This window comes from Lupinus angustifolius, chromosome LG07 (assembly GCF_001865875.1).
Source record: "Lupinus angustifolius cultivar Tanjil chromosome LG07, LupAngTanjil_v1.0, whole genome shotgun sequence".
Taxonomy (NCBI): Eukaryota; Viridiplantae; Streptophyta; class Magnoliopsida; order Fabales; family Fabaceae; genus Lupinus; species Lupinus angustifolius.
The window spans coordinates 12602046-12618664 of NC_032015.1; positions in this window are offsets into that span (position 1 = coordinate 12602046).

The following is a 16619-nucleotide window of genomic DNA, read 5'->3' on the forward strand; positions in this document are numbered from 1 at the left end:
CCCCTTTGCATGATCAAAATGTTAAAATGAGCCAGACGAAAGGAAATGTATAACAGTTTTACTGGTTTTAATCGATTAAGGGAATATATAATTGATTAAACTCAGATCCAGAAAATTGAACAATTGCATATAATCTACACTTAATTGATTAATTGTTGCATTTAATTGATTAATAGGCTTAAATTATAGTTTTCCAATAATGTAATGAACATACATTCAGGACAATCATTTGCACATATATCATCACAAACAGTTTAAGCACCAGGCATGCATGATATATTAAGTATTCGACATAAATTGCAAATATCGTCAGACATGTTCATAACAGGTTACAAAAGAAATATGAGAAAACGAGATATTCACAATATTACAGACTATGAGTTTAAAATGAGTCAGGCGGTACTAACATATAAAAGCAAAAAACCACTCACACTCACCCTAGATGCTAATCTAACTTAGATACTCATTAACTAAACTATTCTTGTGGTGGCGGTGGAGATGGTGGGTTGCCTTGCATGGATATAAACATGAAAATAACATGGTCAATTTCCTACATGATCTATTCCTCCTACCTCTAGAACTCAGTCGCCATTGCATCTCTCAAATATTGAAAGCTTGCGTCCATACGCTCATTTAGGCGTTGTTCCAATGCATCAAGTTGAGAAAAACCAAAAGCAAAATGATGAGACACATTTGAAGTCTCGGTCTGCAGTTGTGCAGTGTTTGGTTCACCCTGATTCACATTACCTCGTCTTCGAAGAAATCGAAATTCATAGTTGTATCATCTTCTTGGTACTTCCAAGTATCACTATATTTATAAATTCCCATTTTCTGGATTAGATTTTCTCCGACAAGGTGCTCACGAAAGTTTGTGGTCATGGCTTCTACATCAGATAAATTGATCTCCAAATTATGGATAATCCTCAATATAAAAATCTCATATGCAAGCAGTCTAGAAGATGAAGATGTGATACTGGATATAACTATCAAGATTTCAGCAGGCCAATTAACAATAATACCTTCTCTAATAGAGAACATCAACTTCAAGTCATTTATCGTTGGTTGAGCAAAGTTGGTGTTCCTTTGAATCATGATATAGGCAATTAGGTAACGAAGAAGACGATTTTTTTATGGTGAGAGACTTAGCTTTGAGTAGCTCACCTTGCATATAGTATTGAGAACCCCTTAAGCATGATTTGTACATCATAACAACATCAAAAGTTTCTCATGCTCCATTTTCGCAATTACCTAAGGGCAATCCACTTGACATACCTCTTACTTCCATAAACAGATTTTCATCCAATGCAATTAACTTCACCCTAACCATAGTCATATGTAAGTCATCCCTAACCTGAAACTTGCTATAGAATTCTCTAACCAAAGATGGGTAAATATTACTGTTTAATTCCAGAAACTGGTTAGCTCCTTGTGACTCCATTTGATGAGGGAACTCAAGGCCCTGCTCAGCCAACCACGTCATGTTGGAATATCTGACATAAGTCAACTTTCATCCATGATCCTTTGCCAAACGTGAGGCTTGAAGAGTTAAAGAATAGAATGGATCTCTCTCATCAGATGAAGACCCACCAGTTTTAGTGTTTCGAAGTCATTTTGCGGTGGTCTTTATTCTAACACGCCTTTGTTCACTCATTGTCAAGGTAAAATGAAGATTTAATTAATTAATGTGGATTAAATCAAGTTTGGGTTTTGGTTTCAAAATTAGGGGAAATTTGGGATTTTTGGTTTAGGGAGAAATTAGTCGTTTGGTATGGAAGATTTTGAGAAGAAGGAAGATGGGGATGCACAGATTTGATAAATAAGCACTTAATCATAAGTGATTTTGATAGAAAGATGAAGGGGCACAAATTGAGAATTAGGGTTCTTACTTTTGGAACCCTAAAACTGAACTAAGATCTACTATATTATTGTCGTTAATTGATTAAATTGTCTAATTAATCGATTATTTTTGTTCGAAAATGCATTCTAAAGTTTCTAGAAAAAAATTTAGTCGACTAATATCGAGAGGTAATTGATTAACACAAGCAATAGAGACAGATTTTGGTTCAATCTTGGTGATGCTAAGGCATGCAAGCCAGACACACACTTCCTAAAGCTTTAAGAGCAACATACTTTAACCACACACAAATCATAAAGGCAATTAAGCATTATAACACGCATTCAACACATATCAACATATAATTGCATAATAGAAGCTAGGTTAGATATGATTCATCAAGGTTCCAAGTTCTCTCTGAAGAACAAAGAATGTGTCCCATGGAAGGGGTTTGGTGAATATATTAGCTAGTTGTTTTGAAGATTCTACAAATTCAATCACACAATAACCTTTTTGCACATGATCCCTAAGAAAATGATGACGAATTTCTATATGCTTAGTATGTGAATGCAAGATGGAGTTCTATGATAGGTTTATGGTACTCGTGTTATATCACTTGATTGGAATATGATCAAGATTAAGACTGTAGTCTTGCAATTGTTGCTTCATCCAAAGGATATGAGCGCAACACACACCAATGGCTATATATTTTGTTTCCATGAAGCAAGGGAGCTACCGAATAGGTGGCAAGTCCCACTTGTACTCTTACGATCCAACTTAGAACTGACAAAGTCATAATCAAAATACCCTATTAGAGATAATGAGGCATCCCTAGGATACCATAGTCCCATATTTATTGTTCCTTTTAGATATTTCATGATTGGTTTTACGATAGTAAAATGTGATTCCTTAGGATTTGATTGATATCTAGCACAAAGACATACACTAAACATGATATCAGGACGGCTAGATGTAAGATAGAGTATAGAGTCTATTATACCTCGATACTTGGTTACCTTAATCGATTTCCCTTTTTCATCTTTATCCAGGTAGCATGATGAAGCCATAGTAGTAGATGCATCTTTGGCTTTGTCCATGTCAAATTTCTTTAATAGTTCATTGAAATATTTAGACTGATGCACAAAGATTCTGCTACTTAGTTGCTTAATCTGTAGTACTAAGAAGAATGTCAACTCACCCATCATCGACATTTTGAACTCTCCTTCATCAAATTAGAAAAATCCTTGCAAAGAATATCATTAGTAGCACCAAAAATAATATCATCAACGTAAATTTGTGCCAACAATATACCATTTCCATATTTCAATATAAAGAGTATTGTGTCGACCTTACCCCTCACAAATCCTTTTTTATAAAAGAAAATAACTCAAACGCTCATACCAAGCCCTCAGAGCTTGTTTTAATCCATATATAGCCTTTTTGAGTTTAAACGCACGGTTTGGACATTTAAAATGTTCAATACTAGGGGGTTAGTTGACATACACTTCTTCTTGAATGAAACCATTCAAGAAGGTACTCACATTTGAAAATGTTTGAAGTTCATTATAGAAGCATAGGCCAATAGCATCCTAATGGCTTCCAACCTCGCAACCGAGGCGTAGGTTTCATCATTATCAATGTCTTCCTCTTGATTATAACCTTGAGCCACTAGTCGTACTTTGTTTTGAATAATCAAGCTGGATTAATCGAGTTTGTTGCGAAAGACCCACCTGGTGCCAATGATCGGGTGATCCTTTGGCTTAGGGACCAAGTCCCACACATTATTTCCCTCAAACTAGCTTAGCTCTTTTTACATAGATATACCCCAGTGTTCATCTTCAAGGGCCTCATCAACATTTTTCGGCTCGATTTGAGAAACAAAAGTTACAAAATTATAAAAAATAAGAAAAGAGTTTCGAGTTGCCACTCCCTTAGTAATGTCACCTATGACCTTGTCGAATGAATGATCATTTTTCGTCTTCCAAGCTTTTGGCATGTCATCACCTTCCTGATTCTCATTATACTCGATTTGTGCTTCCTTTTCCATTTCATATTCCATTGTGTGTGCATCCTCTAATGCACCTGAAATATCATCAAATATAACATTCCTCTTCTCTTTTAGAGAAGATTCGTCGAAGTGAACATGCACAAATTCTTCTACATTCATTGTATGCTTATTATAGACTCGATAGGCTTTGTTATGTTATTGATGAGCAATATATTACACACTATTCATAACCTTAATTTAGCATGATTAATGTCTCTTGGTGCCTAATTGACTTTGTTTGACATGGTTTAGTGTTTTAGATTTTATTGAACTAATATTCTTATAATGAGTTAATTTGGGATTATTTAGCCTAATTAAATCTATTATCATTTTCATGTCATATTTTGCATTAAGGACATTTTGGACATTATAGAAGGCAAATATATGTGTTGAAGTGAAGATTGTATTTTAGGAGTTTCTAATTGTAATTTTGTTTTGGGCCCATGGTTTAGGACACATTTCGGTTTTACCCATTTACTTAGAGAAGGGAAACTGAATTCCATCTATCACGTTTTAAATTCACTCACTTTAGAATTTGGGTTTTCCCTCTTTTTGGTTCTGCTAAGGTTTGCTAAGCATTTTCGAGTTTTATTTTCTTCTTCATTCCATTTCAGTTTTGCTTCCATTTCCATGGAAGGCTAAACTTGTAGACTAAATTCCTTTGATAATGTATCACAACTTTCGAGGTTTTGTTATTAATGCTTTTCTGATTTCCTTAATATTTATTTATCTATCCTATTTATGAATATGGTTTGCTTAATCCCATTGTTATAAAATGGTTTGTGAGTTTATCTTCGCTTAGTTGATCTAGTGCATAAACCCTTAGTTTGTATGAATTTGTTAATGGTCCATGACTACTCTGATTTCGCTTAGTCAAATGTTTAAGTTGTGAAAATGTGCAAATTAGGAAGATGATGTTTGAAATCTGAAATTAATCTTTAGAAACCGAGGATTGAGTTGTGAACAAACGAACCAAACAGATTTAGCCATTTTATTACATTGCTTATTTTCTACTGTTTCTGAAATTGATTTATGTTCATACCACCCAACAACAACAAAAACCCATTGTGTGTGTGATTATAAGGTGTTTGAATCTTTGCTTGAAAGATAATCCTTGGGAAACGACCTAGGAGTCACTTCCTAGTACTATAGTTCTTAATTATTATATTATTTGCATTGGGTACGACCTCGATCAAATTTGGCACCGTTGCCGCAGATAATCGGTTTTTGTCGAAGGTTATTAGTATAGTTTAGTGTGTGTCTTAGATTAACCATTTTGTTTGGGTTTCAAAAATTGCTTGTTATATTCACTGTTTGATATTTGTTGTCTTGTTTAGCCATTTGCTTGTTGGTTGATTCATATAGTTGTTTCCATACTTCTTTAATCACATATTGAATGTTGGATGCACCATAGTCAGTCACCTTGCTGCTGGTTATGAGATACAAACAAGTATTCACTAATTTTGTAGTTGATTTTCTATTTTTGGCATAACTTTGGAACCGTTAATCAGAATTGGACATATTATATATGCATTTGGGGTAGAAAAACCCAAAGATTAATTCTCTACTCACTATATCTGCAGAATCCACATTTAAAATCCAAAAAGAGTTTGTTTACTATTTCTTTCTAATTTTATAAGTTTTATTTTCCAATTGTTTTGATTTTGTTGTATTTAGTTAAATTAGTTAGGCTTTGAGTTTTGTCTTAAAACTTTTTGTGGATGTTTCATATGGTATTAGGATTTATTGATGCAAAGTTTTGGTTGATCACTAAAATTTAACATGTATTTCACTTACTGCCCTACATGGTTCTTACTATTGCATTTAGTGCATGACTAGAGAAAATCCTGACTCTTTGCATCTAATAAATCCTAAAATTGATAGAACATTTCATAGGTTGGTTAGAGAAGTTAGGAATTTAAATTTAGATAGTGAGTCTTTTCATAATAGTGTTAATCAAGCTGATAGTGATATTGATTATGTTGTTTCTGTGCTTTTTGTTGTTTCTGTGCATTCTGCTGCATACTCTAAAAATATGGTTGAACCACCTACAATCCCATGTGAGAGGACATTAAGGGAGCTAGCTACACTTGATTTCAAATATGAAAGCTTGTGTATCCAGTATTCCAATGATGATGTGCCATATATGCTCAAAACTGGACAATCTATTTGTTGCCTCAGTTTCATGAACTTGTAGGTGAATGTCCTCATAAGCATCTTAAGGTGTTCCACATTGTATATTCCATCATGAAACCTCATAATTTCCAATAGGATCACATATGTTTGAAGGCGTTCCCAAACTCGCTTGAGGGCCCTGCAAAAGATTAGCTGTATTACTTGGCTCACGGTTCTATTACTAGCTGGGATGACCTGAAGAGGATCTTTCCTGAAAAATTATTTCCTGCCTCTAGGACTACTACAATCAGAAAAGATATCTCTGGAATCAGACAATTGCATGTAGAAGGTTTATATGAATATTGGGAAAGATTGAAGAGAGTATGTGCAAGCTGCCCACATCATCAGATCTTTGAACAACTCCTCCTACAATATTTCTATGAGGGTCTGAACAACGTGGAGAGGAATATCATTGATGCTACTAGTGGTGATGCACTTGGAGATATGACCCCTTTAGAGGCTAGAGGTTTGATTGAGAAGATGTCTTCCAACTCTCAACAGTTCAATGCTAGGAGTAGTGATGCTATAGTGGTCAGAGGTGTCCATGATGTTGGGACAGATTCAGTGAGGCAAGATAAACTTGAGATAAAAATTGACTCATTTGCCACCCTAGTCACTCAACTTGCCATGAATCAGCAGAAACTTCTAGTTGCAGCACGAGTTCGGGGTATTTGCACCGCAACTGACCATTAGGCTAATGTGTGTCCTTCTCTTTTGAAGCCCAAAAATTGTGACCATCTTGAGGCCAATGCTGCAAATATTTACATCAACAGACCTCAACAACAACAACAAAATTATGATCTTTCATCAAGCAGATACAACCCTAGTTGGAGGAATCATCCGAATCTTAGATGGTCTGATCCTTCACAATCTCATCCAGGACCACCATTTCATAACAATAATGTTGCACAAAATAGACCATATATGCCTCCTCCAATCCAACAGTAGAGGCATCAACAAGTGAATAGTAATCCTGCTCCTAGTGAACCTTCATTGGAAGAACTAGTGAGGCAGATGACATTGCAGAATATGCAATTCCAGCAAGAGACTAGAGCTTCCATTCAGAGACAAGAGTCCTCCATTCAGAATTTGACCACCCAGATGGGACAGTTGGCCACTTCATCAAACATATTATACTCTTAGAATTCTGACAAGTTACCTTCCCAGACTGTGTTTAACCTGATGAATATGAGTGGCATCACTCTAAGGTCATACAAACAGATTGAAGTTGAACTAGTTGCATAAAAAATGAAGCAACTAGTTTTATAAGAGACTGAGAGCACTAGTAAAGAAATTCGTGCTAGTGAACCTTCCACAAGTGCTGCAGAACCATCTTCCATTCCTCTTCCATTTCCTCCGAGAGTCATTCCATGTAAGAATATGTAAGAGGTAGACAAGGAGATCATGGACACATTTAGAAAGGTAGAGGTGACCATAACTTTACTTGATGCAATCAAGCAAATTCCAAGATATACAAAATTTCTAAAGGAGTTGTGCACTCACAAGAGGAGGCTCAAAGGTAATAAGATGATCAGCTTGGGCAGAAATGTTTCCACACTAATAGGTAACTTGTTCCTCACATTCCTGGAAAAGTAAGGACCTAGGTACGTTTGTTGTATCTTGCATAATAGGTAATAGCAAATTTGAGAATGCCATGCTAGATCTAGGTTCTTCGATTAATTTTATGTCTATGTCTGTTTTCATGTCTCTTTCACTTGGACCTATGCAACTCATTGGGGTAGTGATTCAATTAGCAAATAGGAGTACTTCCTATCATGTTGGTTTAATAGAGGATGTCTTGGTTCGGGTTGGTGAACTTATTTTTCCTAATGATTTTTATATTTTCGATATGGAAGAAAGATCCTCCCATAACACAGTTCCTATTATTTTGGGGAGGCCGTTTTTTAGAACGACCCGAACCAAGATAGTTGTCCATGCTGGAACATTATCTATAGAGTTTGGTGATATTGTGGTCCAATTTAATATTTTTGATGCTATGAAGCATCCATTTGAGGACCATTCTATGTTTCATATTCATTTACTTCATGAGTTAACTAATGACCATATCTCTGATTTTCTTAATGATTTTGATTCTATGTCATTGATAGACTCATACACTTGTCATACATGCACTGATTCTGAAATGTATAATTCTTGTATTGATGATTTTCTTCATATTTCTGTTGATCCAAATGTTGTAGAATCATATTACACTAACCCAATTGTTGCAGACATCTTACAACAATTTGATTTACTTGTTCAGGTGCAGGCTGTAGAATCTATGTCTGCTACTTTGGTTCCATCTGTTTGGCAGGCACCTGTGTTGGAGCTTAAACCTTTGCCTGAAAACCTCAAGTATGCTTACTTTGAGGATGATGAGAAGCTTCTTGTTATTGTTTCCACCTCCCTTGATGTTGATTAAGATGAGAAGTTGTTGCAAGTGCTGAAGAAGCACAAGAAGGCAATTGGTCAGACCTTAGCTGATATTCCTAGTATTAGCCCATCTATGTGCATGCATAGGATATTCTTAGAAGATGGAGCTAAACCAGTAAGGAAACTACAAAGGAGACTCAATCCAGTCATCCTTGAGGTTGTGAAGAAAGAGGTCACAAATCTTCTACAAGCTGGGATTATATATCATATTTCAGATAATCATCGGGTGAGCCCGGTTCACGTGGTTCTAGAGAAGACAAAAATTACAGAGGTGAGAAATGAGATAGATGAGTTGATTCCTAAGAGAGTGCAGAACAGTTGGAGAGTCTGAATTGATTATAGGAGGCTCAATCAAGCAACAAGAAATGATCATTTTCCTTTGCCATTTGTTGATCAGATGCTTGAGCGCTTAGCAGGTAAATCTCATTACTATTTTCTTGATGGTTTTTCTGGGTACTTCCAGATTTATATTGCTCCTGGGGATCAGGAGAAGACCACATTCGCCTGCCTTTTTAGCACTTTTGCCTATAGGAGGATGCCTTTTGGCGTATGCAACGCCCCTAGTACATTTCAGCGGTGTATGGTGAGCATTTTTAGTGATTTTTTAAAGAGTTGCATAGAGGTGTTTATAGATGATTTCATTGTCTATGGGTCTTCATTTGATACATGTTTAGATAGTCTGGATAAAATCTTGGATAAATGCATTGAAACTAACCTTGTTCTGAATTACAAAAAATGTCATTTCATGGTAGAGCAAGGCGTACTTTTGGGGCATGTGATCTCAAATAGGAGAATCGGGATAGAACCTGCCAAGATAGATGTTATTTCACAATTGTCTTACCTCTCTTGCATGTGAGAGGTTCGTTCTTTTCTTGGTCATTCAGGTTTTTATCGCAGGTTCATTAAAGATTTCAGCAAGAAGGCTCTTCCATTATCCAACCTGTTGCAAAAAGAGATGGTCTTTGATTTTTATGAGAGATGTATGGAGGCGTTTGATTGCCTCAAGAGAGCCTTGACCATCACTCCTATTATCCAGGAACTTGATTCGACAATCCCTTTTGAGCTAATGTGTGATGCTTCTAATTATGCATTGGGGGTTGTCCTTGCTTAAAAGTGGACAAAGTGCCTATGGTAATTTATTATACTTCCAGGACTTTAGATGCTGCACAAACAAATTACATCACAACTGAAAAAGAGCTTTTAGCTATTGTATTTGTTCTATATAAATATAGATCTTATTTGCTAGTTCTATAATTGTTGTTTTTACTGACCATGTAGCTTTGAAGTTCATGTTGAAGAAAGATGATTCCAAACAAAGGCTGATGAGATGGATGCTCTTGCTCCAAGAGTTTGATTTGGAGATTCACGATAGGAGTGGAGCACAAAATTTGGTGGTTGATCACTTGAGCAGAAATGAGGGAGTTGTTGATATGATGCCTATCAGAGATGATTTTCCTAATGAACAACTTTTGAATAGTTTTGTTTCTTTCCCCACCCCTTGGTTTGCTAACATTGTTAATTATTTGGTTGCATCTGTTTTTCCTCCACTTGCATCTAAAGCTCAAAATGACAAACTTAAGAGTGATGTTAGATATTATATTTGGGATGATCCCTATTTGTGGAGATTGTGTACTGACCAGGTTACTAGAAGATGCATTCCAGATCATGAGATTGAATCAGTCCTTTAGTTTTGCCATTCTTCTGCAGTGAGTGGCTATCTTGGTACCCAAAGGACAACACAAGGTGCTTGACTCTGGATTTTATTGGCCCACCATATTCAAAGATGCGTGGAGGATCTGTAGTACTTGTGAGCAGTGTTAGAGAGCATGTGGTACTCTTTCTTGGAGACAATAGATGCCTCAGCAACCTATGTTGTTTTTTGAGGTATGTGATGTATGGGGTATTGATTTCATGGGTCCCTTTCCTGTTTCTTTTGGATTTTACTATATTCTGCTTGCTATTGATTATGTTTCTAAATGGGTGGAAGCTAAGGCAACCAGAACTAATGATGCTCGTGTTGTAATGGATTTTGTTAGGTCTCACATTTTTTGCAAGTTTAGCATACTCAAAGCCGTTGTTGGTGACCAAAGCACCTACTTCTCCAATAGATCCATGCAAGCTATTCTCAAGAAATATGGGGTTTTTCATAGAGTCTCCAAACCTTATCACCCTCAATGTAATGGGCAAGATGAGATTTCAAATAGAGAGATAAAGAGGATTTTGGAGAAGATGGAACGGCCTAATAGAAAGGGTTGGAGCAATAGACTTGAGGATGCTCTTTGGGAACATAGGAGTGCTTAAAGGAACCCATTGGGATGTCCCCTTATCCGGTTGTCTTTGGTAAAGCATGTTATCTTCCTGTAGAGATAGAGCATTGTGCATATTGGGCTATGAAAACTTGTAACTTGGCTCTTGATCAAGCTAGAGAAGAAAGAAAGCTCCAATTGAATGAACTCGATGAGATCCGCTTAGAAGCCTATGAGAACTCTAAGTTCTACAAAGAGAAGACCAAAAGATTCCATGATAATTTGATTTCTAGAAAGGAATTTTTGGTTGGCCAAAAACTATTGTTGTACAACTTTAGGCTTGGACTCATGAGTGGTAAGCTTCATTCTAGGTGGATTGGTCATTTTGTTATTACTAATGTGTTTCCTTATGGTGTTGTAGAATTCAAAAGTGGATCCACAGAGAAGAGCTTCAAGGTTAATGGGCATCGACTCAAGTCCTTCCTCACAAATCCTTCCTTAGTGGATGAAATTGTGGAGGAGGACTCATTGGTTGAACCTGCTTTTCTCCCTCCATGAATCAGAGAGTTTTTATTTCTCTCATTCTCTACTTTTTATTGCACTTGTCCAGTTCAATTAATCGATATGTATATCTGGATATTCTGATTGTGCTACATTAGGACAATGTGTAGTTTAAGTGTGGGGGAGACTATTGTAGGTCGTAGGTAAGGTTGATGCATTCTTTTCTTTGATTTTTAGGTTTTGGTTAGGTTTGGGCATTTCCTCTCATACTTTCTTTCACTTAAGTCATGATATCTTGTAATGTGAATCCATGCATTTTTGTGTGTCAAGTTGCTTTTGAGAATTGATATGTTGAAACATTTGTGATAGATTTGTCCCTTGTGAGAATTTGAGCCTTAATTGTGGATGGATTGTTGTATGCCATCTAATATTCTTTCATGTGTGATTGCACTCTTGATTACTTGCACTCTAGAACTTGACTTGTTTCTTGTTGATACTTGATATTCACATGCACATATTGAAGTGATTTAGGCATTTCTTTTGAATAAGCCACTTAGCCATATAAGCCTACCTTGAATGAATTTATCCTTTGATAGCCCCTTTGAGCCTATTTAACTATTTCCTTATTATTTAGCTCATTACAAGCTTATAAGTCAAAAACCATAATCGTCCTAACCTTAGGAAACTTTGGAGCTTTGGAATTGTTTTAAGAATGAGTATTAAGTAAGAAAAGGTGCATTGTTCTTCAAATCTTGTGGATTCTTGGTTATGTCTTAATGGTTGATACAATTGTGTATATAAGTGTTCATAAAAAATGAAAATTAAAAAGAAAAACAACAAAAAGAGAAACAAAAGTTAATAAAAGGTTGAGTAAGGCAAAGGGGATTGGAATTAGAGATTTGGTCTTATGTTGGGGTTGATTTTTACTTACTTTTTACTTATTCCTCATTGCTCCTCTATTCCATTTGGTTTTAGCTACATATCCTATATTTATCGTACCTTGTCATTGGCCTCATTACAACCTTGAAAAGTCCTTTTGATCTTTATGTGCATGTGCTTATGATGTTGATGTTAGAGGCTTATCAAGCCTATGGTTGTGTTTGTTTTCATGAAATGCTTTGAGTGTAAACACTTGCAACCTAAGACACATGAGTGTAAACACTTTAGAGAGCATATCTTGTGAGGTTCTATCATTGTTGTGACTCGCCTCTTGGTTTGATTGGTTTCTTGGAATACTTGAATTCATTGGATGATGTTCATGGATATCTTGATTTGATTCTTTCACTCTTGTGTGTTTGATTTTTTCGATTTCCTTGCATTTCCTAGATTTCGTTGTGAATTATGTGATTTTCTTAGGTGTTTTATTTTCCTAGTTTTTGTGATCTTCTTCGATGACTCACTTTGGTGCATATTGGTTAGCATAGCCTTATTTCTTGATTTTTCCCATGAGTGCAAAATGTTAAGTGTGGGTATTTGATGAGCAATATATTATACACTACTCATAACCTTAATTTAGCATGATTAATGTTTCTTGGTGCCTAATTGACTTTGTTTGACATGGTTTAGTGTATTAGACTTTATTGGACTAATATTCCTATAATGAGTTAATTTGGGATTATTTAGCCTAATTAAATCTATTATCATTTTCATATCATATTTGGCACCAAGGACATTTTGGGCATTACAGAAGGCAAAGATATATGTTGAAGTGAAGATTGTATTTTAGGAGTTTTTAATTGTAATTTTGTTTTGGGCCCATTGTTTTGGGCCCATTTCGGTTTTACCCAATTACTTAGAAAGGGGAAACTGAATTCCATTTATCATTTTTTTACATTCACTCACTTTAGAATTTGGTTTTCCCTCTTTTTGGCTGTGCTAGGGTTTGCTAAGCATTTTCGAGTTTCATTCTTCTTCTTCGTTTAATTTAAGTTTTGCTTCCATTTCCATGGAAGGCTAAACTTCTAGACTAAATTCATTTGGTAATGTATCACAACTCTTCAGGTTTTGTTATTAATGCATTTTCGGTTTCCTTACTATTTATTTCTCTATCCTATTTATGAATATGGTTTGCTTAATCCCATTGTTAGAAACTGTTTTGTGAGTTTATCTTCACTTAGTTGATTTACTCTCTAGTATATAAATGCTTAGTTTGTGTGAATTTGTTAATGTTCCATGACTACTCTGATTTCGCTTAGTCAAATGTTTAAGTTGTGAAACTGTGCAAATTAGGAAGATGGTGTTTGGAATCTGAAATTAATCTTTAGAAACCGAGGATTGAGTTGTGAACAAACGCACCAAAGGGATTTAGCCATTTTATTACATTGCTTATTTTCTATTGTTTCTGAAATTGATTTATGCTCATACCATCCAACAACAACAAAAACCCCTTGTGTGTGAGTATGAGGTGTTTGAATCTTTGCTTGAAAGATAATCCTTGGGAAATGACCTAAGAGTCACTTCCTAGTACTACAGTTATTAATTGTTATATTATTTGCATCGGGTACGGCCTCGATCAGTGATGAATAACCTAAGAATATCTCTTCGTCTGTTTTTGAGTCAAATTTTCCCAAATTATCTTTTTCATTATTCAATATAAAACATTTACACTTGAAACATGAAGAGAGATATGTTTGGCTTACGGTCCTTTAAAATTTCATAAGGTATTTTAAAAAGCATTGGCCTAACCAATATTCGATTAATCATGTAGCATGCAATGTGAACCACGTCTTCCCAGAAATATTTCGGAACTTTGCTTTCATTAAAAATAGTCATTGTCAACTCCTCCAAGACCCGATTCTTCCTCTCAACAACTTCATTTTATTGAGGGGTGCGAGGAGCCGAGAATGGGTGTAGGATACTGTTTTTCTCGTAAAACTTTTCGAATCTGTGGTTCTCAAACTGACCACCATGATCACTACGGATGAACATTATTTTATGATTAAACTAGTTTTGAATTTGTTTGGCATGGTTTTTGAAAGATTTAAATGTGTCATTTTTTAAAGCAAGAAATAGTGTCCAAGTGAATCTAGAGAAATCATCAACAATAACTAGTGCATAATAGCTACCTCCAAAACTCATGACCTATGATGGTCCAAACAAGTCCATATGAAGAAGCTCCAATGGCCTTGTTGTGGATATCACAATTTTTGAAGAAAATGAGTTTTTAATTTACTTACACTTTTGACAGATGTCGCAAATATCTTTAGTTTTGAAATTTAGTTTAGGTAGCCCTATCACAAGTTCATTTGCTGATACTTTTTCTAAATGTTTCAAATGGACATGTGTGACTCTCCTATGCCAAACCCATATATTATTCTCCTTTGTAATAAAACAGTTTGAAAACAGATACATGATATCATCCAGATTAATCATATAGATATTATTTATCCTATGACCTATAAACTTTACTTAATTATCTATATGATCACGTATGACGCAACAATAAGAGTTAAAAGATACCTTATTACCTTTATCACAAAGTTGGCTGATACTCAGCAAATTGTGCTCAAGCCCCTCGACATAGAGAACATTGTTAATGATAGTGTGAGAGACAATTCCAACTTTTCCAACTCCAAGTATCTTCCCATGGTTGTTGTCTCCGTACGTCACATAACCTTTTTTCCTTTAACGATAGATCAATAAACTTGGTTCTATCTCCTGTCATATGCCTCGAACATCCACTATCTAAATACCAATGATGTCCAAGTGTTTGAAGGCATACCTACAAAATAGATTTACTTGTTGCTTTTAGGTACCCAATTTATGTTGGGTCCCTTAAGTTTAGAAACCATGGGAAGTAGTCCCTTCTCAATCCAAACATATTTCTCACTAGGTATTCTATACTTACGAATATAATATGAAGCAAAAGTATGGCCATGAATACTGCAATAAAAGCATGTAGGCATTTTACTATTGTGCATATTTCTATTTTGAGGTACATCTTTTCTAAGTGGTTTCTTCTTTTTAGCATGAATGAATCTAATTCCAGCATGATTATCAATGTTTTTTGTGTTTGCAAGTAAATTGTCAACATTTTGATAACTATATGTGAACTTTGCGATTTTATCTTTTAAAACAAAATTTTCAAATTCTAACTTTTTGTAACTTTCACAAATAGAAGTCTCACGTAATATAGAAGAGCAGTTACATGAGGCACATGCATAGATAAGATCTATGGTTTCATTCTTAAGTTTAAGCTCATCAATCAAAGTTTACATTTCAATTATTTTATTTCCATGCAATAATATTACTTGTTTCTTAAGTTCCTCATGCATCTCAATAAAAGCAGCATACAGTTCATCATAATCAAGCATGTTTTTAGAACTATTTGAACATGAACTAGAATGAAGGGATTGTACCTCACTAGATTCTCCATAATCTGATAAGTTGGTGGAATCTGGTGTGTGAGCCATAAGATATAGCTTTGTGGTTTCCTCTTCATCTGATGTGCTTGAAGCTGATTCTTCCTCGGGAACGTCACAAACGATTTATGCTTTCTTTGACTTGAAGTCCCTCGAGGTGTTCTTCTCACCCATAACCTTTTTCAGATAGGTTGGGCATTGGAACTTCATATGTCCAACTTTTCTGCACTCAATGCATCATCATCTATATCGGTGTAAGAGTCTTCATCGCATTTCTCCTCTTGAGTTTGTGATGTTGAAGCCTTAAGAGAAATTCCTTTCTTGTGTTTTTCTAATTCCTCATGCAAAGTCAAATGTCCTACCTCCATCTCATGTTCTTGGAGCTTTTGAAAAAGGGTTGCTAACAACATCGAATCGAGATCCTTGGACTCCATGATGGTGGTCACTTATGGCTGTCAATTTCTATCAAGACATCTCAAAACTTTATTAGTCACTTCACCTTTAGCAAACATTTTATCTAATGCGACTAAATGATTCACGATATAAGTAAAGCGCTTTTGCATGTCGCTAATGGATTCATTTGGATACATTCTAAACAACTCATATTCATGCGCCAAAGTATTTAGTCGTGTGTGTTTCACTTTGTTGGTGCCCTCGTGGGTAACTTGTAAAGTATCTCATATTTCATTGGCACTATTATATTGAGAAACCCTAAAGAATTTGTCGTAAGATAGTTTCATAGTGATGATGTTTTTAGCTTTTAAATAGTGTTGAACCTTTCTTTTCTCATCATCACTCCAAAGGCTCTTCGGATTTTCTTCAGTTTCTCCTTCCACTAAATGGAGTGGAATGTAAGGTCCATTGACCATGGCCTCTCAAATATCTCTGTCAATGGCCTCGATAAAGATTCTTATTCGAACCTTCTAGTAGGCGTACCCCTCGCCACTGAAAATCAGTGCACGGTTGATGGATGCACCATCACTGCCGAAAGGGTTGGTAGATCCCATAGTGATATCCCTTGG